A 22,960-nucleotide genomic window follows, 5' to 3' on the forward strand; every position below is an offset into this window, starting at 1 on the left:
AAGGAATAGAAACTCCATTTGTTTGGGTGAAAGTAAGGGAGCAGAACAAGAGTCTCTGCCTCGTATTCCAGGGAACTCTTCCAGATTTTACGCAAGACCACCAAGCCAGTACCTCCACACGTCTGCAAGAGCTACTGTGTTATTGAGCTTGGGTGTCCCCTAAATATGGCTGCGGTGATGAAAGATTTACATTACAGCACCCAAGACCATCTGAATACTTGGAAATGCTTCCCAAGAAGGACAGGTACAAATAAGCTGAACTATGAAGGTAAGAATAAATACATAATTCTTCAATGCTCTGACACCAGTAACATTGACAAGCATTAAAACCACCCAGGAAAACATGACTTCACCAAATGAACTAAATAGGCATGAGTGACCAAACCCAGAGACACAGATATATGTGACTAATAATTCAAAATAGCTGTTTTGAGGAAACTCAGAGAAATTTAAGATAATTCAGAGAAGGAATTCAGAATCCTATTAGATAAACTTAACAAATAGATTAAAGTAATTTAAAATAATCAAGCAGAAAATGCAATTGACATGCTGTAAAATGCATTAGGGTCTCTTAGCAGAATTGATCAAGCAAAATAAATAAATAGTGAACTTGAATACAGGCTTTTTGAAAATATACAGTAAAAAGACACAAAAGAAAAAAAATGAAAAACAATGAAACATGCCTGGAAAACCCAGAAAACAGCCTCAAAGGGCCAAATCTAGGAGTTATTGGCCTTAAAGAGTAGACAGAGAGAGAGAGAGAAATTGAGGTAGAAAGATTATTCAAAAACATAACGAAGAACTTTCCAAACCTAGAGAAAGACATCAATATCTAAGTACAAGAAGTTTATAGAACACCAAGAAGATTTAACCCAAAGAAGACTACCTCAAGGCATTTAATAATCAAACTCCTAAAGATAAATATAAAGAAAGGATCCTACAAGGAGCAAGAGAAAATAAACAACATGCAATGGAGCTTCAATAAGTCTGGCAGTAGAATTTCCAGTGAAAACCTTATAGGAGAGAGTGTCAGGACATATTTAAAGTGCACAACAACAACAACAACAACAAAACACCTTTCATCTTAGAATAATGTATCCAGTAAAAATGTTCTTCAAACACAAAGGAGAAAGAAATAATTTTCCACACAATCAAAAGCTGAGGGATTTCATCAACACCAGACCTGTCCTATAAGAAATACTAAAGGGAGCTCTTCAGTTTGAAAGAAAAAGACATTAGTGAATAATAGGAAATCATGTGAAGGTACAAAACTCACTTGCAATGGTAAGTACATAGAAAAAACAATATTATAACAAACATTTGTTATATAATTGTGGTGTATAAACTACTCGTACCTAGAATAGAAAGACTAAAAGATGAACCTAGCAAAAATAATAACTACAACAGCTTAAGCCATAGCATAACAAATAAATGGAAAAAACAGAAAGTTTAAAAGTAGAATGATGAAGTTTAAAGTGTGGGTTTTTTATTAGTTTTCAATTTACTTGCTTGGTTTTTGTTTGTTTATGCAATAAATGTTAAGTTGTCATCAGTTTAAAATTATGGGTTATAAGATATTACCTGAAAGTTTCATGGTAACTTCAAATCAAAAAACATAATGGATACACAAGAATAAAAATAAAAGATGAAAATGTACCACTAGAGAAAATCACCTTCACTAAAAGGAAGACAAAAAGGAAAGAGGGAAGAAAGAGAAGGCCAAAAAATAAAAATAAAAAAATGAAAAAATGGCAAGAGTAAGTCCTTACTTATCAATAATAGCATTTAATGTAAACAGACTAAACTCTCAAATCAAAAGACACAGACTAGAGGAATGGATAAAAAAATAAGACCCAATAATCTGATGCCTACAAGAAACACATTTCACCTATAAAGATACGTATAAACTGAAAATAAAGGGATGGAAAAAGATATTTCATGCCACTGGAAGCCAAAAAAAGAGCAGGAGTGACTATACTTATATTAGACAAAATAGATTTAAAAACAAAAACTATGAGACAGAGAAAGTCACTATATATAATGATAAAGGGGTCAATTCAACAAGGAGATATAACAACTGTAAATATATATGCATCCAACACTGGGACACCCAGATATATAAAGCAAATATTATCAGAGTTATCAAGAGAGGTAGATCCCAATACAATAATTGTTGGAGATTTCAACATCCATTTTCAGGAATGGAAATACCACTTAGAAAGAAAATCAGCAAAGAAAAATTGAACTTGATCTGCAGTAAGAATAAATGGACCTAATACATATTTATTATTTTCATCCAATGGTTGCAGAATATACATTCTTTCCCTCAGCATATGAATCATTCTCAAGGATAGACCATGTAATAGGACAAAAAAAAAAAATTCTTAAAAATTTCAAAAAAAGAAATTATATCAAGTATCTTATTTGACTACAACGGAATAAGGCTAGCAATCACTTGGAAAGTATACAAATACATGGAAATTAAACAATATGGTCCTGAATGACCAGTGGGTCAATGAAAAAATTAAGAAGAAAATGTAATAAGTTCTTGAAACAAATAAAAATGGAAATACAACATACAAAAACCTACAGGACACAGCAAAAGCAGTACTAAAAGGAAAGTTTATAGTCATAAGTGCCTATATAAAAAGTGTTAAAACTTCAAATAAACAACCTAATGGTATATTTTAGAGAAGTAGAAAATCAAGAACAAATCAAATCAACCACAAGTTACAAGAACAGGAATAATAAACATCAGAGCAGAAACAAATGAAATTGAAAGGCTAAAACAATACAAAAGATGAACAAAATGAAAAGTCGTTTCTTTGAAATTATAAAGAAAGTTGATAAGCTTTAACTAGACTAAGAAAAAAACAAAAAGGATCTAAATAAACAATGTTAGAGATGAAAAAGGGACATTACAACTAATACCACAAAAATTCAAAGGATGATTAGAAGCCACTCTGAGCAACCATATGCCAATAAATTGGAAAACTTAAATAGATAAATTCCTAGACACACAATCTACTAAGATTGAACTGTAAAGAAATCCAAAACCTGAATAAATGAATAACAAGTAATGTGATCAAAGTCATAATAAGAAAGTCTCCCAGCAAAGAACAGGCTAGGACCCAAGGGCTTCACTGCTGAATTTTACCAAAGATTTGAAAAAGAACCAATAACAATTTTAATCAAACTATTCCGAAAAGGGGAGAGGGAATACTTCCAAACTCATTATATGAGATCAGTATTACACTGATAATAAAACCAGAAAACACCTCAAAGGAAAAAGAAAGTAACAGGTCAATATCCCTGATGAACATTGACACAAATGTCCTCAACAAAATACCAAACAACCAAATTCAACGACACATTAAAAAAATCATTCATCATGACCAAGTTGGATTTTTTTTCCAGGGATGCAAGAATGGTTGAATATACAGAAGTCAATCAATGTGATATATCAGCAGAATGAAGAACAACAACCATATAATAATTGCACTTGATGCTAAAAAAATTTGCTAAACTTTAACATTCCTTCATAGTAAAAACTCTCAGAAACCTGGATATAAAAGGAACATACTTCAACATAATAGAAGTCATATATGACAGACTCACAGCTAGTATCATATTGAATAAGGAAAAACTGACAGCTTTTCCTCTAAGATCTGGGATGAGACAAGGATGCCCACTTTCACCACTGTTATTCAACATAGTACTGGAAGTACTAGCTAGACCAATAGGACAAAAGAAAGAAATAAAGGGCATTTAAATTGGAAAGGAAAAAGAAAGAAGTAAAATTATCCTTGTTTGCAGATGATATGATTTTATATTTGGAAAAACCTAAAGACAGAAAACTATTAGAACTGATAAGCAAATTCAGTAAAGTTGCAGGATACAATATCAACATGCAAAAATCAGTACCATTTCTATATGACAACACTAAACTATCTGAAAAATGTATCAAAAAAGTAATCTCATTTATAACAGCTACAATTAAAATTAAATATCTAGGAATAAAATAAAAAAGTGAAAGATCTCTACAATGAAAACTATAAAACATTGATGTAAGAAATTGAAGAGGTCAAAAATATGAAAAGATATTCTATGTTCATGGATTGATAGAATAAATATCGTTAAAAATGTATATATTACTCAAAGCAATCTATATATTAAATAAATGCCTATCAAAATACCAGTAACATTCTTCACAGAAATAGAAAACATAATCCTAAAATTTATATGGAACTGCAAAAGTCCCAGAATAGACAAAGCTATCCTGAGCAAAAAGAACAAAACTTGAGGAATCACATTACCTGACTCCAAATTATGCAACAGAGATAATGTAAGGAAAACAGTGTGGTACCAGCATATAAACAGACATATAGACCAGGAATAGACAACCCAATAATAGCTCCATACATCTACAGTGAACTTATTTTCAACAAAGGTGCCAAGAATATACATTGGGGAAAGGACAATATCTTCAATAAGTGGTGCTGGGAAAACTAGATATGCATATACAGAAGAATGAAACTAGACCCCCACCTCCTACCATATACAACGATCAAACCAAAATGGATTGAACACTTAAATCTAAGATCTTAAACTAAGAAACTACTAAGAAAAAATTGGAAAAACTCTCCAGGACACTGGTCTGGGCAAAGATTTCTTGAGTAATACTCTACAAGCACAGGCAACCAAAGCAAAAATGGACAAATGGGTTCACATCAAGTGAATAGCTCCTGCACAGCAAAGGATACAATCAACAAATTGAAGAAACAACCCACAGAATGGAAGTAAATATTTTCAAGCTATCCATCTGACAAGGGATTACTAACCAGAATATATAAGGAACTCAAACAACTCAATAAAAAAAAAATCTAATCCAATTAAAAATGGCAAAGATCTAAGTAGACATTTCTCAAAAGAAGGCATACGAATGGCAAACAAGGATATAAAAGTGGCACAACATCACTGATTATCAGAGAAATGCAAATCCCAGTTACAATGAGATATCATCTCATCCCAGTTAAAAGGCTTTTGTCCAAAAGACAGGCAATAACAAATTCTGGCAAGGAAGAGGAGAAACGGGAACCCTTGAACATTGTTGGTGGAAATGAAATCAGTACAACCACTATAAAGAACAGTTTGGCAGTCCCTCAAAAACACTAAAAAGAGAACTGCCATACAATTCAGCAATACCACTGCTAGGTATATACCCAAAAGAGAGAAAATCAGTATATTGAAGAGATATCTGCACTTCCATAGTTTGTTGCAGCACTGCTCTGCCAATATTTGGAAGCAACCTAAGTGTCCATCAACAGACAAATTGATAAAGAAAATGTATATATACACAATGGAGTACTATTCAGCCATAAATATAATATCCTGTCCTTTACAACAACATGGATGGAACTGGAAGATATGTTAAATGAAACAAGCTAGGCACAGCAAGATAAACTTCCTATGTTCTCACTTATTTGTGGAAGCTAAAAATTAAAACAATGGAACTCATGGAGAGAGAGAGTAAAATCATGGTTACCAGAGGTTGGAAAGGGTAGTGAGGATGGGAATAATTAATGGGTTCAAAAATATGATTAGATAGAATGAATAAGATCTAGTATTTGATAGGACAACAAGGTGACTACAGTCAATAATGATTTATTGTACACTTTAAAATAACCAAAAGCATATAATTTGGTTGTAACACAAATAAAGGATAAATGTTTGAGGTAATAGATGCCCCATTTGCCTTCATGTGATTTTTACAAAATACCTCATGTTCCCACTACGTACCCACGAACATATATACCTACTATGTACCTACTATGTACCCATGAAATATGTATATACCTACTATCTACCTACTGTGTACCTACTACATATATATATATATATATATATATATATATATATATACACACACACACACACACACACACATATATATACACACACATACCTACTATGTACCCATGAAAATTTAAAACAAAATTAAAGTGAGATTGGCAATCAATACCTGTTCTTCCATTGAGTCATGTGATTAACTACACAGGACAAGATGCAAACGAGCCAAGCATCAAGTGTGTTGAAAGAAGCCAAACATACTTGAAGGGTAATATGAAGTTTTCAGCATTTCCACAGTTCTAGGGAGACCAGACTTCTACTTCAGTGCGTTCAAGGAAGAATGGCCCTAGCAAACACTAAAGCTCTGATTAGGACACCTTGAGGGATGCACCATGTATATTGGGAAAATTAGAGGTATCCTGAACCTTACTGAAGCTGCAGTAAGTCATTTCAAGATCTGATCAGATTTGAGTAATATAGCTCTTTTTGGCCTGCGAGAGGATACGTTAAATTATCACTAAAATTTCTCATTCAGAAGACTGGTAATGAAAGCAAATTTTTTTTAGAGATATTAATAGCATCAGAAGAAACAATAGGCAACAGAAACATATCCACATGTGACACAAATACTACAGTAATAAGAAAACAAATTTAAAAGTTTTGATTAGTATCTTCAAACAAATGACCAAGTGGAGAATTATAAGAGGATGATCACATGGAGAATTTTGAATTGAAACAATACAATAACTAAAATTCATAGTATGATAGAGGGATGCAGCTCAAGATAAATGACCTCGAAGACAGATCAAAAGAAAATATCTAGACTGTAAGAGGAAATACACAGAAGAGTACAGTAGACACACTATATGTAACAGATAATCACCAAAAACATGTGCTACATTGCCTATGGTTGTGTTATTTATAACAGCCCCAAACTTTCCATCAACCCCAGAATGGGTAAATATATTTTGGTACATTCATATAATGGAAAACAATTTTGCACTGAGAAATAATAAACCAGCTGGGCAGGTGGCTCACGCCTGTAATCTCAGCACTTCGGGAGGCCAAGGCGGGCGGATCATGAGGTCAGGAGTTCGAGAACAACCTGGCCAACATGATGAAACTCCATCTCTGTTAAAAAAATACAAAAATTAGCTGCTTGTGTTGCATGCCTGTAATCCCAGCTACTTGGGAGGCTGAGGCAGGAGAACTGCTTGAACCTGGGAGGCGGAGGTTGCAGTGAGCCCAGATTGTGCCACTGCACATCAGCCTAGGCCACAGAGCAAGACTCCGTCTCAGGAAAATGATAATAATAATAATAATAATAATAATAATAATAATAATAAACCACTGCTACATATAACAACATTGATGAATAATTCAAACATGATATTGTACGAAACAAACCAGGTACAAAAGAGTACATGTTGCATGATGCCATTTAAATAAAACTCAGTATTAGGTGGAACTAATCTATGATTATTATTAGAGGAAGATTGATTTCCAAGGGACAGCATTGTGGGGGCTGCTAGGGGTGTTGGTAATATTCTATTATTTGACCCAATGGTAGTCACACAGATATGTTTACTTTGTGGGAATCCATTGAACTGTACACTTATGATTTGTGTTTGTGTGCTTTTATATACACATACTACATTTCAATTAACATTTTTTTTTAAAAATAAAGCTTGAGTATGACGGTGATTGTTTGGGGGGTTCCACAGATAATAAAGTTCCTTTGAATAGTGGTTATATTTGGCTTTCAAGAGATGCAAAGAATTAATCAAGGGAGAGAAGTTCAAAGATGTAAAACAGTAATAAAAGATGGGGTGGGAACTGTGTTTGCAGGTCTACCTAAAAGACTACTCAGGGCCTGCTGTGGTGGCTGATGACTGAAATCCCAGCTGTTTTTGAGGCCATAGTGGGAAGATTGCTTGAGGACAGGAGCTGGAGATGATCCTGGGTAACACATGAAAACTCCATCTCTAAATATATATATATATATATAAATAATCATAATAATAATTAACCAGGCATGGTGGGGCTGTCTATGGTCTCAGTTACTCAGGAGGCTGAAGCAAGAGAATCACTTGAGCCCAGCAATTGGAGGTTACGGTGGGCCATGATCACACCACTGCACTCTAGCTTGGGCAACAGAGCAAAACCCTGTCTCTAATAAAAGGAAAACAAACAAACAAAAAAGTTGATTCAATAGCTCTGTACATCTTTGGAGAAACGAGCAGAATGGAGGCTGTTTAAGGGCAAAGACACTGCCCCACCAATTCTGTCCTCTGCTTTTCGTTCAGCAGACCTGGAGATAGTTGGTATAGCCTAAGGCAAGAATAAGATACACTAGATATTAATAATGACACTACTATAGAATTTGTAAATAAATAATAAATCAGACCAGCCTTCTTTTCCAGATAGAGAAACACTTAAATTATTTTTACCCTGCTCTGTTTTGTGTTTTTATTAATCATCTCCAGAGGTAGGATATCTTTGAAACCTTTTATGCTGCTTTTTTAAATATTTATTGTAATCTCTTAATTCTAGATTCAGCTTCTTGAGAGCAGCATTGTTTCTTACTTTGTTGCAAATGTACATTCACCAATCAGGCTCTTGTTAAAGAGTAAGTACTAAATGAATGTTTGCTGTCTGTCTGTTACTGGTATGATCTAAATTATGGCCAATATTGTGGAATACTAGATATGCTACGTGTTTTGCCTTTGCTTTTTAATTATTTATTTTTGCTTTAAGGGGGAGAAAACCCAGGAACTATGCCATCATTGGCAAAAGTAGATTAGGATGTGTGTGTTCTGATGTGACTTAAGTTATTGCTAAATTGTCTCAGAGCTTAGAAGTTTGTCTGTGATCTGAGACATATGTTTGTAATCAGATTTGGCTTTTGTCTCCAGACCAGGCCTGATATTAGTAAAATTTTCCATATGTGTTCTTATTTAATTACTCTCTTATGAGTACAAGACATTTCTATTATGTCTGTGTCTCTAGATAGCTCACTGTAAATTTAATCAAATTTACATTTTTAAGCAAATTGGCAAATTAACACCTTGAAAAGCCTTCTTGGGGAACAAGGCTAGATGGTACGTGAAAGGCATGTTTAGGTGCTCGGTATTATGACAAATGTTTCCTGCATAGGTGATCTTGACTGTATAAAAATATTCACAAATATTCAACATTAAAAAAGTATACTTTTCCCAAGAAAAGTAAAATCCATGAAAAAACGAAACATATTTTCTTCATATTAATATCTAAAATTGGAACTTTAAGTGTGAAAGCTTATTTGCTCAGTATACAGCTTCCGGAATTCAGGCTCACCAGCTCCAAAAGCCCACTCAATGGACATGATGATACTTAGCACAATAGAAAACAGTTGTGACTGTCTCCAGTACATGCCAATATTTTTTCAATGGTCACCCTGACCAAATGATACACAGTTAATAAATCATTTGCCTGTAGAATAGTCTTCGCTGGGTCCAAACATTTTTAAAAAGGAGGATATGGGGGGCCATGGGGTATTTTGTTATTGCCCTGTATAACTGCACCAAACAGAAGGGGGGAAAACCCCACAAAATTCTGTGCTATTATATTATGTACATATCATGTAGACAGGCATGCAGTCATCCAACAAGCATATTGAAAAAAATCTCAGTATCACTGATCATTAGAGAAATGCAAATCAAAACCACAATGAGTTACCATCTTATACCGGTCAGAATGACTATTATTAAAAAGTCAAAAAGTAACAGATGCTGGTGAGTTTGCAGAAAAATGGAAACACTTATAGCCTGTTGGTGGGAGTGTAAATTACTTCAACCATGTGGAAAGCAGTATAGTGATTCCTCTAAGAGCTAAAAGTACAACTATCATTCAACCCAGCAGTCCCATTAGTACATTATACCCAGAGGAATAGAAATTATTCTCTCATAAAGACACGTGCACATGAATGTTCAGTACAGCACTATTCACATAGCAAAGACATGGAATCAAACTAAATGCCTATTAAAGACAGATTGGATAAAGAAAATGTGGTATGTATACCATGGAATGCTATAACCATAAAAAAAAGAATTAGATCATCTCTCTTTGTAGGAACATAGATGGAACTAGAGGCTATTAGCCTTTTAGCAGACTAACTGAAAGAACAGAAACCAAATATTACATGTTCTCACTTGTAAGTGGGAGCCAAATTATAAGAACTTATGAACACAAAAAAGGAAACAACAGACACCAGGGTCTAGTTGGGGGGGAAGAAAGACGAGGGAGAGGAACAGAAAAGATAACTATTGGATACTGGGATTAATATCCGGATTATGAAATAGTATGTACATAATATGTACATAATATATTATTCATATAATTATGATTAATATGATTGATACAATTATATAATTATATTATATATTAATATATGATTAATAGAATTAATCATAACCATATACTATTTTTTCATTAAATAAAATCTTATAGGTAACCCACTGTAGACATAAGAAAAACTGAGGTGTGAGATTGAACTTTTTATCCAATATTTGACAGCTAGTTAGCAACTAAGCTGAAACCACAACTCAGTTACGCTGGCTCACAATAAGTAAGTTTTCCCCTAACAAATTGTTGGGCTAGTTTTTCACAAAATGTGTGGATTTAAAGTTTAATATAAATAGAGCTGGAATAAAACTCCTGCCTCACTTCATTAAACATTTACCTTTTTACAAGGTTCAAGTACGTTTGTCTCATAGGTCCTTGAAATGGCAAATAATAAAGACTACTACTTTTCAGATATTGTATCTCAGCAGAGATGCTGATAAAAGAAAGAGAGAAGAATGAAGTTTTTGCAGAAAGACTGGAAGTAAGAGGAGATAAGTAGAGAAAGAGAGCACCAGGATGCAAAAATATGTGTCTTGCCTTCGCCAAATGAACTTGTGCTTCAAAACATTGTGTGAGCACTGGTCACATATGTTTGCATAGAGAGTAACTATTGCTCTTGTGGTGGCTTTAAAATTCTTTGATTCTCCTCTCTTCAAAAGGTGTAACCTAATTCTCCCTCTTCTTGCTTAGGGGCTGGACTCAGTGACTCATTTCTAGTGTACAAACTATGGTAGAAGTGATGCTGTCTGACTTTCAAGACTAGGTCAAAAAAAGCATTGTGATATCTGAGCAAAATGGTAGACTTCCTTTTTACTTCTTTGATCCTTTTCTAGGTGAAGCTAGCTGCCATATTGTGGGGTTATTAAAGCAGCCTTATAGAGAGGCTCTTGGGGCAAGGAACTACTAAGGCCTCTTGCCAACAACGTACAGTAACTTTCTGGGCATGTGAATGAGCCACCTTGTAAGTAGATCCTCCAGCCCCAGTCAAGCTTTCAGTTAACTTCAGCTCTGTCCAATAACTTAACTGTAACTTCACAAGAAACCTTGAACTAGAACAACCCAGCTAAGTCACTTTTGAATTCCTGACTCATGGAAACTGTGACATAAATTTTTGTTGTTTTAAGCTACTAAACTTTAGGGAAATTTATTACATAAAAGTAGACAATAATGCAATGTACTAATGTAGATAATGAGCAATAGCAGAGTTGAAGTGAAAAACAGTGTCATATGAACTTATAAAACACAACTACTCTTGGAATGAACCACATGAAATTGCTGATTTTGTAGATCACATATCAGTCATATGGTTCAACCTTCCTTTTTAACTTTTATTTTAGGTTTGGAGGTCCATATGAAAATTTTGTTACATAAACACATGTCCCAGGGGTTTGTTATACATACTATTTCATCATCCAGATATTAATCCCAGTATCTAATAGTTATCTTTTCTGTTCCTCTCCCTCCTCTTTCTTCCCCCCTCAACTAGACCCTGGTGTCTGTTGTTTCCTTTTTTGTGTTCATAAGTTCTTATAATTTGGCTCCTACTTATAAGTGAGAACATGTAATATTTGGTTTTCTGTTCTTCAGTTAGTCTGCTAAGGCTAATAGCCTCCAGTTCCATATATGTTCCTGCAAAAGAGATGATCTAATTCCTTTTTTTTTTCTTTATGGTTGTATAGCATTCCATGGTATACATAAAATTCACATTTTCATCCAATCTTGTCTTTACAGCATTTAGTTTGGATTCCATGTCTTTGCTATATTAGAATAGTGTTGTTCTGAACATTCATGCACGTGTCTTTATTAGGGAGAGAATAATTCTATTCCCTCTGGGTATAATGTACTAATGGGACTGCTGGGTTGAATGATAGTTGTACTTTTAGCTCTTAGAGGAATCACTATACTGCTTTCCACATGGTTGAAGTAATTTACTCTCCCGCCAACAGGCTATAAGTGCTTCCATTTTTCTGCAAACTCACCAGCATCTGTTACTTTTTGACTTTTTAATAATAGCCATTCTGACTGGTATAAGATGGTAACTCATTGTGGTTTTGATTTGCATTTCTCTAATGATCAGTGATACTGAGATTTTTTTCAATATGCTTGTTGGATGGCTGCATGCGTGTCTTCTTTTAAGAAGTGTCTGTTCATGTCTGACCACTTTTAAATGAGGCTGTTTTTCTCTTGCAAATTTTTAAGTTCCTTATAGATGCTGGTTGTTAGACCTTTGTCAGATGCATAGTTTGCAAAAATGTCCTCTCATTCTGTAGGTTGTCTATCCTGTTGATAGTTTCTTTTGCTGTGCAGACGCTCTTAACAATTAGATCCCACTTTTCAACTTCTGCTTTTGCTGCAATTGCTTTTGGTGTCTTTGTCATAAAATCTTTGCCCATTCCTATGTCCAGGGTGGTATTGCCTAGGTTGTCTTCTAGGGTTTTTACATTTAAGTCTTCAATTCATCTTGACCTGATATTTTTGTATGGTGTATGGAAGGAGTTCAGCTTCAATCATCTGCTTATGGATAGCCAGTTTCCCCAGCACCATTTATTGAATAAGAAGTCTTTTCACCATTGCTCATTTTTGTCAGCTTTGTTGATGATCAGATGTTCATAGATATGTGGCCTTATTTCTGGGCTTTCTATCCTTTTCCATTGGTTTATGTGCCTGTTTTTGTACTAGTACCATGCTGTTTTGGTTACTGTAGCCTTGTAGTATAGTTTGAAGTCAGGTAACATGATGCCTACAGCTTTGTTCTTTGTGTCTAGGATTGCCTTGGTTATTTGGGCTCTTTTTTGGTTCCATTTGAATTTTAAAATAGTTTTTTTTTTTTTAATTCTGTGAAGAACATCACCAGTAGTTTGATAAGAATAGCGTTGAATTTGTAAATTGCTTTGGGCAGTATAGCCATTTTAATTATATTGATTCTTTCTATTCATGAGCATGGGATTTTCTTTCCATTTGTTTGTGTCTTCTCTTACTTCTTTGAGCAATATTTTGTAATTCTCATTGTAGAGATCTTTCACCTCCCTGGTTAGCTGTATTTCTAGGTATTTTATTCTTTTTCTGGCAATTGTAAGTAGAATTGCCTTTCTTTCTGATCAGGCTCTTGGTTTGCCTGTTGTTGGTGTCTAGGAATGCTAAGTGAGTTTCGTACATTGACTTTGTATCCTGCAACTTTGCTAAAGTTGTTTATCAGTGGGAGGAGCTTTTGGGCTTAGACTGTGAGGTTTTCTAGGTATGGAATCATGTTGTCTGCAAACAGAAATAGTTTAACTTCCTCTCTTCCTATTCGGAAGCCCTTTATTCCTTTCTCTTTCCTGTTTGCTCTGGTTAGGACTTCCAATACTGTGTTGAAAAAAAGTGGTGAGAGAGAGTATACTTGTCTTGAGCTGGTATTCAAGGGGAATGCTGCTAGCTTTTGCCTATTCAGTATAATGTTGACTGTGAGTTTGTCATAGATGGCCTTATTATTTTGAGGTTTCTTCTACACCTAGATTAATTAGAGTTTTTAACATGAAGAGATGTCGAATTTTATCAAAAGCCTTTTTTTGCATCTATTGAGATAATCATGTGGTTTTTTGTCTTTAGTTCCGTTTTTGTGATGGATCACATTTATTGATTTGTGTATGTCGAACCAACTTGCCTTCCGGGGATGAAGCCTACTTGATCATAGTGGATTAGCTTTTTGATGTGCTGCTGAATTTGGTTTTTTTGCTGAGGATTTTGCTGAGGATTTTTACACTGATGTTCATCAAGGATATTGGGCTGAAGTTTTCTTTTTTTTGTTGTGTCTTTGCCAGGTTTGGGTATCAAGATGATGTTGGCCTCATAGAATGAATTGGTGAGGAGTCCCTCCTCCTCAAGTTTTTAGAATTGTTTCTGTAGGAATGGTCGTGGTTCAACCTTACATAACAAAGCTCAACCAACTTGTTTCTTACAACTACAATTTTTTAAACTTGTAGTTATAATAAACTAGTTTGGACTGGACTTTGGTCTCCTAGGATACATTTCTAGAATATGCTTATTATTTTCCAAATTTGCCATTCTCCAAATTACACAGGAATACAGTTATGATTTTCTGATACAATGTTCTGATGCAACAGTTGGAAACTAATTATTTGTGGGTTGTGGCTTGGTTTAGACATGTAAAAGATAATTATTAGCAAATGATTATCATTCTCTCGAAAGGTATGTCGGTTTTGGACTTGGAACAAATATTTGAATAAATGATGAAATAGGCTTTAAATGTCTTACACAACACTAAATACAAAAAGCTATTTTATTCTTATCCTTGGAAACACTGGATGCATGTTCTTATGACATCATGTTTTCTTTCCACAATAAAAAAAGGACAGCCAAACCATCCAGTCTGTAAGTATGTAATTACTTTCAAATGTTCTCCTCATTTAAGTGAATTAAAATGCTTCAACTGACCCAGGTTACACAAAATTATCTTCCTGATAACTTACTATCTTTTTTGGCACAACCTGTGCCACTTTCACATGTCTGTTGATGATATATGCCAAGCTATTGAGTGAGAATTTATTTCTGTTTCTAGGCTCCCTGGAGCTTTCACATGTGCGCCTGATTTAACACAAAGCTTTATGTGTAACATTTCCAGCACCCAAACACAACAATTTCCACCTATCTGTTTTATTTTAGCTTTAAAGACAAATATTAAATGGGAAATAATTTTTAAAAGGAACATTTTACCCTGACTGCAAATTCAGATTCTGTTATTGTTTCACAGGGCCTTTGTCAAATTATCTTTTTAAAAAAAAATTTGTGAGGATATGTCAGGTCTGAGCAATGGTTATAGGATGCTTATTTTCTTTGAAAAGAAGAATCTCCAAGCTAAAAATCCTGATTTGCCAGTGCAATTGCACTGTCATCTTAGGGGTTTATTGGCACTGGCATAAATGTAATACTTTCTTCTTCTCATGATTACATCTAGCAAAGCCTTGGTCAACATCAGTAGTTATTTGGGAGCAAAAAGGAACTCTTCACAAATCCAAAGTTAGAAATCATGCTACATTTTCTATCTTACCAGGGTATGAACTTACCTAACTTCCTAGCAAGAGCTCGTGATATTGCCTGTGCCTTTATCAGGGTGATAAGGTCAGAGAAGATCATTGTTTCCACTCATGCTCATTTCTATTACTTAAAATTACTTTTAAGAGTTAATATGTATTTCTATTATGTTATATAAATATATAATTATCAGTAATTATATTTGTACTTAATATATAATGTATATGCTATAAATTATAACTTTCTCTAAATAATAAATCTATCTGGCACAGTGATACTAGTAGTAATATATAAAATTATCAATTGACTCTAATTTAGTTACAGAAATCTTGAGTCTTTCCCTTACCTTCTTTGTAGAGAGCTCAGCCTATTTCTACAACGTCTACAGAAAAATTTTATGAGCTGAAACACTTATTGCTAACTCAGATGGGAAAATTCTGAACTTCTTTAACTATTAAAACCTGTATAGCTTGGATTTCCTTTGAAAACAGAATGCTACATGAAAGGACAGCAAATCTTCTGGCAATAACTCACATTTAACGGGTTGATACAGCAAATCTATCTTTCTAAACAACAAATGTGTGATCTAATGGCAATACCAACAGTGCACTGTACCAACAATTAGAATGGTGTATTAAAGCTTCCAATTTGCAGTGATTTTTTATGGAAGTATAATTATCCATTTAAAATGTAAAATTCCCGGTACAAAAACATTCGAATAATTATGAAAATGTAAGTGATCCTTTGCAAAAACTAATTATGGTGAGGGAGACTTTCCTTTGCTGTCAGTGTTTTATGCATGTGTTTGGTTCCATAAGCAAACTAATTAAAATGTTGCAAGACACACTGAAATGCTGGCATTTTAGATGGAAAGCAGTTGTACTTCTGGCAAAGATCGTTTCATGTTTCTGGAATTTTAAAATTGTAGTTATAATAAACTATTCAGTCAAGCAAACAGAAAACAAGAGCCAAAATCATGCTCTCAGCTTTCAGATCTATAGCCACATGCCACCACAAAGCCGTGAATTTTCTAAGTATAAACTGGAAAAAAAACACACACATTTGTTTTGTTAGCAAACATTTGGGGTATGTATGCGTGTGTTTGATACAACTGTGGTAATTATGCAGCTAAAATAAGAAGAACCAATTTGGAAGTAATCTTACTATTTTGTGTTATTTCCATTATTGGAAATCACTGGTCAAATGGTGGGCAAAACGTTTCCACCACAAATAAGAATGCTCTAACACGACAGCTAATAAGACAAAGAACTGTATTATGGCACCTCCTCAACAGTAAATACTTGTCCTAAGAGCCTAGGAGGTAAAGGGCAGCTGTAGAATGATTATCAGGATTGCTTCATGCTCCAGATTGCATTTGGAACATGAAATGTCCATCCTCTTCACTGTTGGGTCAGTCAGTCATGCTTTGGGCAAGATTTATTGAGGTTGTCACTTTTACCCGTCACAGTGGTAAGAAGTGGAATTTCAGTGATATATGAGTGACTTATAGTGCATGCCCGCATGGATTTTACACTCCAATCTTTTTAAAAGACAGTATTTTGATGAATTATTTACTCCAGAGCAGACCACCTGGGCTTAAATCTTGGCTTATCTATTAACTACCTATGTGAATTTAGGTTAGCAAACTATTCTCTTTAGCATGCTCATCTGTGGAATGAGAATAACAGTCCTGCCTTATGTAGTTGCTGTGAGAATTAAATGAGTTAACCTATGTGTAAATGTATAATGCCCAGCAATCAGTACATTATATTGTTATTAGCTGCCATTTTTACCTCCACTCTAACCAAGCAATACCATAAATATTGCCAAACAGACAACATAATATCTAATTTCACATAAGATAGATATCCAGTAGAACTCAAAGGTCAGAAAAGCTCCTAGAAGGTATCCAGTAGCTGTGGGTATCTGAAAGCCTTCACTATTTGTTCTGCAGGCAAAGCATACAAACACACTCTAGCTATTATCTATGTTAAACAAGAAAGAAAACATACAAATAATAGATAACAGCAGCTGGAGGAGGTAGGATAACCGTTTCTGTGAGTTAGAAGTAAAACAGCAGTTTCGAATTATATTATCATCATCCATCACAGCTATCATGTATTCAACTCTTCCCATGGTGCAAGTTATTAAGCTCTAAGCTCTTTAAATGTTAAACCAATCAACCTATTTTCCATAGTAAGAGGAAGAAATAGTTTAAAATCACTTTCCCAGGCTATATTAATAGTTTGTGATGAAGATGTGACAAGAAAGGTCTCTCTGAAGCTAAAGTTCGCATTATTATACTATATTGCTATCCATGTAATATGATGAGCATGTTCCCAAGTCATTACGTTTTCTTCACAAACATGCTTTTTAATAGCTTTAAAGTGTTCTAGTCTATGGCTGTTTCATAATTGATTTACTCTCTTCTGTCTTGTTAAATATTTATGTTGTTTCTAGTCCCTTAGATAGTTTGAATTATTTGCAATAAAAATCTTCATGTGTAAATCTTAGTATGCATAGCTGATGAGTTTCTTAGTATAAATTCCAAGCAGTGAAGTCACCAGGCTAACGGATTTGAACATTTCTAAACCCTTAGCACAAATTGCCAAATCACCCACAGGAATAGAATAGCAATTTTCTCTCCTTTCAGAAATTTTTGAGCTTGCTCATTTAGCTGCATCCTTGCCAATCCTGAATCTGTTCTAAAAGTTTTCTTATCAACATGCCAGATACAAAAGTCTCCTGTAGATTTAATTTGTATTTTTATTTCCACTGTGGTAGTTAGGGAAAAAATATCACCTATTGAAAACAAAGCATGTGAATAATACTTTGACATTTGTATCTGTCTCTGTCTGTCAGCCTCCTCCTTGCATGCAAATTTTGGGTTTCCCTTAACAGAATGTTACAAAACTCCAAGCCCAAGTTTAATTGTAACACTATTCAGGAAGTTTCCTTGAGTTGTTTTAAAAAAGTTTCTTACCTTCTCTGATCTCTGCACATGTCATTTTGTGATAATTTACTTCATTGCAGTAAAATTATTGATTCTCTCTCTGTTCTCTCTTTAATAAGCTACTGGAAAACAAATAATCTTATGATTTGTTGGATCCATAGGATCCAACCAAAATGGTGAAAAGTCTAATAAGCACATTAAACTATCACTTCCCACAAAAACATACTGACTGTGGATTTTAATCAACTTTTCACTGTTTGATTAAACTATGCATTAATTCATCATTAATAATGTAGTTGACTAGGTACTCTGGAACACTTTTAAAAAATGAATAAAAACATCTAGTGGAATTACTTTGTTCTAAAAGAGCTGTATCATGAGAAAATGAAAATTAAGCTTTGCTGGTAATCACAATGCAATGTTCCTTCCTACTAATACAAAAACATTCCTGCAGATCATTTGAAGCAGAGAAAAAGAAATGCTTCCCATGGGACACTGTCAAGATCATATACGGGGTCCTTACTCATACAAAATGATTCAGTGTTTCCGCCATGGTTATATCACAGCTGAGAAATGAGTAACAACACCTCCTTTTTATATAATTTCTGCCTTTTGCCAATGCCAAACCAAGCATTCATCATGTCTCCTCAGTGAAGTTAGTCGGTATTAAGGTGCCCAACTGCTAAGCTGCTCTGCCTCACCAGTCCCTAATCTGGAGTTGGCTTCTCCTTTCCAAGACCCTTCTAAGAATCATTCAGCATAAGCCCAAACCTACACAAAGTCCCTTCACAAACTTTCTTACTGAGATCCTTCTAAATTCTCTTACAGGGATATGGTTTTCCTTGCTGCAGGAAGCTAAACAAACCAAACTTTGACTACAGGTTTGTTCCTGGACATCCGGTAGGATTTGATATTAGTTGGGTCATTAAATACATATAGATTTATGTACTGTGTTTACTTAAACAGGATTCATCAGCAAATTGGACATATGATACAGGGAAAGTGGTAAATTGAGATTATGCTAAAGTGTTAATCCTGGAAACCTTATCTATTGTACTTTTAAATTTTATTCATTGAATTCTTTAGTTCCAGAATTTATGGGTTTTAAAAATCATATCTTTGTTGAATTTCTCATTCAGATCATGAATTGTTTTTCTGAATTATTTGTGTTGTTTATCTGTATCCTATTGTGTCTCACTGAGCTTCTTATGATCACCATTTTACATTATTTTTAGGCATTTCATAGGTTTCTCTTTCATTGGAATCTGTTGCTTGAGAATTACTGTGTTCTTTCAAAGATGTTATGTTAGCTTGCTTTTTCATGTTTCTTGTGTGCTTACATTGATATCTGCATATCTGACGTAAGTCACTTCTCCCAATTTTCTGGACTGGCTTTTATAGGGAAAGACTTCTTACTATAGATGTATCCATAGTGCTGATTATGTAGGGTGCTTTGGCTTTGATTTTGGATGGGCATGGTAGTGTAGTCTCAGTATGATTTCTTCAGCTGTAATATGCATCAATAGTGTCTATGATTTCCTCCATTCCTTAGGCTGTAGTTGTTCGTGGAGGCGGTGGCGAGGGTTGGCTATGTGTAAGTACTTTAGATCAGCTGGTCATTGGGCACTAGTGGCAATAGCAGTGGGTTGGGTGTGTAAACACTTGAGCCCTCAGATGGCATACATGTGCAGTGATGTTAGTGTATCCAGGTAGGCCAATCCTCTTGCTTCCAGGCAACTTTCTTGGTGCCAGCAGTGACAGCAATGGGCCAAATAAGTGGATAGGTCCTCAGAACCCTGGGCAGTGTGCATAACATCATGTATGTCAGTATCATCAATAAGCCAACCTTCAGGCCCTTAGGCAACAACACAGAGGTGCCAGCAGTGGGTTGGCCAGGACAGACCTCAGGCCTCCAGGTAGCATCTGTGGTAGGGGCCAATGGTATAGGTGTGTCAGGTTGGCCCAGAAGGCATGCATAAGTGCCAGTGGCAACAGGCCATGTGGGTCAATTCCCAGACCCCCATCAATGCACACAGGCACTGGTAAGGGAGCAACTGGTGGGGCAGGGCTGTCCTCAGGGCCCCTGAGTGTGAACATGGGCACAGGCTACAGTGAGTTAGGCTAGCTTATCCCCAGGATATCAGATGAATGCTTGGGCACTGGCAGGCTGAGCAGACTGATCTCCAGGCCCCCTGAAGGTGTGCACAGGTGTAGGTGGCAGTAAGTGAGGTGGGTCAATCCCCAGGTCCCTGGATGATGTGCATGAGTGCTGGTGGCAATGGTGGGTGGGCAAGTCTTTCTTCAGGTCCTCTAATGATACATGTGAGTGCCAGCTCTGGTTGGTGAGGCAAGTCCATTCCCATTCCCCCAGATGACACGCTCAAGCAGTGGGGGTTACAGTGGTAGGCAGGAGTGGCTTGTCCTCAATCCCCTGAATGGTGCTCAAAAGGACCATTCTCCAGATTGCCAGAAGGCACATTCAGGTGCAAAGAGCCCCTGCTGCTAGTTGGTAGGGAGAGTTTGCTCTTAGTGTCAGCAGCCCCAGGCAAGGAGAAGCTCTAGTGGGGATACACTTTGGCTCTCTTTGTCCTAGGGGCAGCTTTCCCAGTGTGCTGCATTGCCTATACCTTGGGGTATAGGATACTGTGTGGGCTAGAGTGCTGGGGACCTGGCTGCGCCACTGGGTCTAGCTGACATCGTGATGCTGCAACCCTTCTGGTGGACACAGGGGAATGTAAGCAAAGCTCAGGGAGGTGCAAGCCCAGGGGCTGTTGTACCCAAGAGTAGGATATAATCTGGTAGGCTGGGCTCTCAAAATGGAGCTGTGCTACAGCTGCTTGGGACTCAGCATGTGTGTGGGACCCAGCGCAAGCTACTTCTCTGGAATAATGCCATCATGTGGACTCCCAGTAGCTGCCTATACTAGTCTCAGGGTCCACAAGCATCAAGGGACTCTTGCCTGGCTGGGATTGCAGGAGTCGGTGGTAGGAATGTGGACTGCTGGGTATATTTCATTTACCTTTTCCCTGCAGTGGAGTTTCTCCCGGCTCCAAGTAACCCTGACCGGGATGGCCGCTTTATTTCCCTCTTTTTCCATGCCGCAGAGGCTCCCTGTCACTTCTCGGCTAAATTTCAGTGTTCTCTCCCAGATGCTCTATTCAAAGTGTGGTTGTCGACTTACTGTTTTGGTCCTTCTTTGTGGAAGAAAAAAATGCTGGGTGCCATCCAGTCACCTCTCCTGAAACTCATATTTTGATAGAATAATCTATTATATTATTAGTTCAATGAGTGAGCACTCACTGTCACACATTTATTTCTCACGGACCTTTCAGCTTATGTTAGCATAGTTGTAGTTGTTCCAACTTCAACTTACATAAAAAATTTTTTAAAATTACTTCTCATTCAAAAGTATTTTATACTGGAAAGTGTCATTTTCTTTGCCAAGAATAGAAAACCCCCTAAAACTTTACAATACAATCTTAAACTTAGTTATGAAGATGTCTATTCCATCAAAGGGTAAGGAGGATTAGCACATTCATTCATATTTCTATTGGAAAAAAAGAAGCGATTAATTCATTGCTTCTCTGTCCAAGTAATTAAGCAATACCTTATTCTGGCATCCTTGTCAACTGACAGCAATCAAGTTTGTTTCCAAACCACAAATATAAATATAAACCAAATCTATTATAGTTTTTTGAGAGATTAAACCAATGTTATTTAAACTTTATTTCTTAATGAGACCATCAAAGGAACAGTTTTTAAAAAAACTGTGATTATTTTTAATAGCAAAGACTTGGAACCAACCCAAATGTTCATCAATTATAGACTGGATTAAGAAAATGTGGCACATATACACCATAGAATACTATGCAGCCATAAAAAAGGATGAGTTCACATCCTTTGTGGGGACATGGAAGAAGCTGGAAACCATCATTCTGAGCAAACTATCGCAAGGACAGAAAACCAAACACCGCATGTTCTCACTCATAGGTGGGAATTGAACAATGAGAACACTTGTACACAGGGTGGGGAACATCACACACTGGGGCCTGTCTTGCGGCACGGGGAGTGGGGAGGGATAGCATTAGGAGATGTACCTAGTGTAAATGACAAGTTAATGGGTGCAGCACACCAACATGGCACATGTGTACATATGTAACAAACCTGCACGTTGTGCACATGTACCCTAGAACCTAAAGTATAATAATAAAAAAAACTGTGATTTTTTAAAATCTACTTTCTTTAATGTAACTATCTACAGGGGAAAAAAAAACAGTATAATATGGAGAGGAAGTAGAGAGAAATGGAGGAAAAGAGAGAATGTAAGTGTTTCATGTGTTTGCATATCATAGTTTATTTCTCTTTCACATTTCTCTCTTTCAAGTGATCAGGTTTTGTTAACTTTAGATACCAGGAGGACCATTTAACTTGTTTGACTTTTTCAAGGAAATGGCAGATAATATTATAAAGTAGGAACGTGTTAATACAGGAATTCTTAACTGAAAGTCTCTGGATGGAATCTGGTGGGGTTTTTTTTTGTTGATGTTGCTATTTGGCATGCATGTGTGTGTGTGAGAGAGAGAAAGAGAAATTAGGGGAGAAATTGAGAGAGAAGATCAATAAGACTTGTTTTGATAACACTGCTGATCAAAACAGGATGTAGCAAAGAAACCAGCCAGCCAAAACCAGCCAGGACTATGAATTATATTAATAATACATTTGCATGCTATAAGGCACTCCCAC

The 22,960-nt window shown here is 35.8% G+C and overlaps 1 protein-coding gene and 1 long non-coding RNA gene across 4 annotated transcripts in view; one reads left to right on the plus strand and one right to left on the minus strand.

Moving 5' to 3' along the window:
• ZNF385D (zinc finger protein 385D) overlaps positions 1-22,960 on the minus strand; it is a 963,288-nt gene that overhangs the window by 573,240 nt on the left and 367,088 nt on the right. The gene's annotated exons all lie outside the window — the stretch shown is intronic.
• Positions 120-22,033, plus strand: LOC116273661. Its single transcript, XR_004181981.1, has 4 exons — positions 120-268; positions 8,404-8,479; positions 19,046-19,098; positions 22,004-22,033. It is a non-coding gene; the product is annotated as an uncharacterized LOC116273661 (long non-coding RNA).

Source organism: Papio anubis, chromosome 2 (assembly GCF_008728515.1).
Source record: "Papio anubis isolate 15944 chromosome 2, Panubis1.0, whole genome shotgun sequence".
Classification (NCBI taxonomy): Eukaryota; Metazoa; Chordata; class Mammalia; order Primates; family Cercopithecidae; genus Papio; species Papio anubis.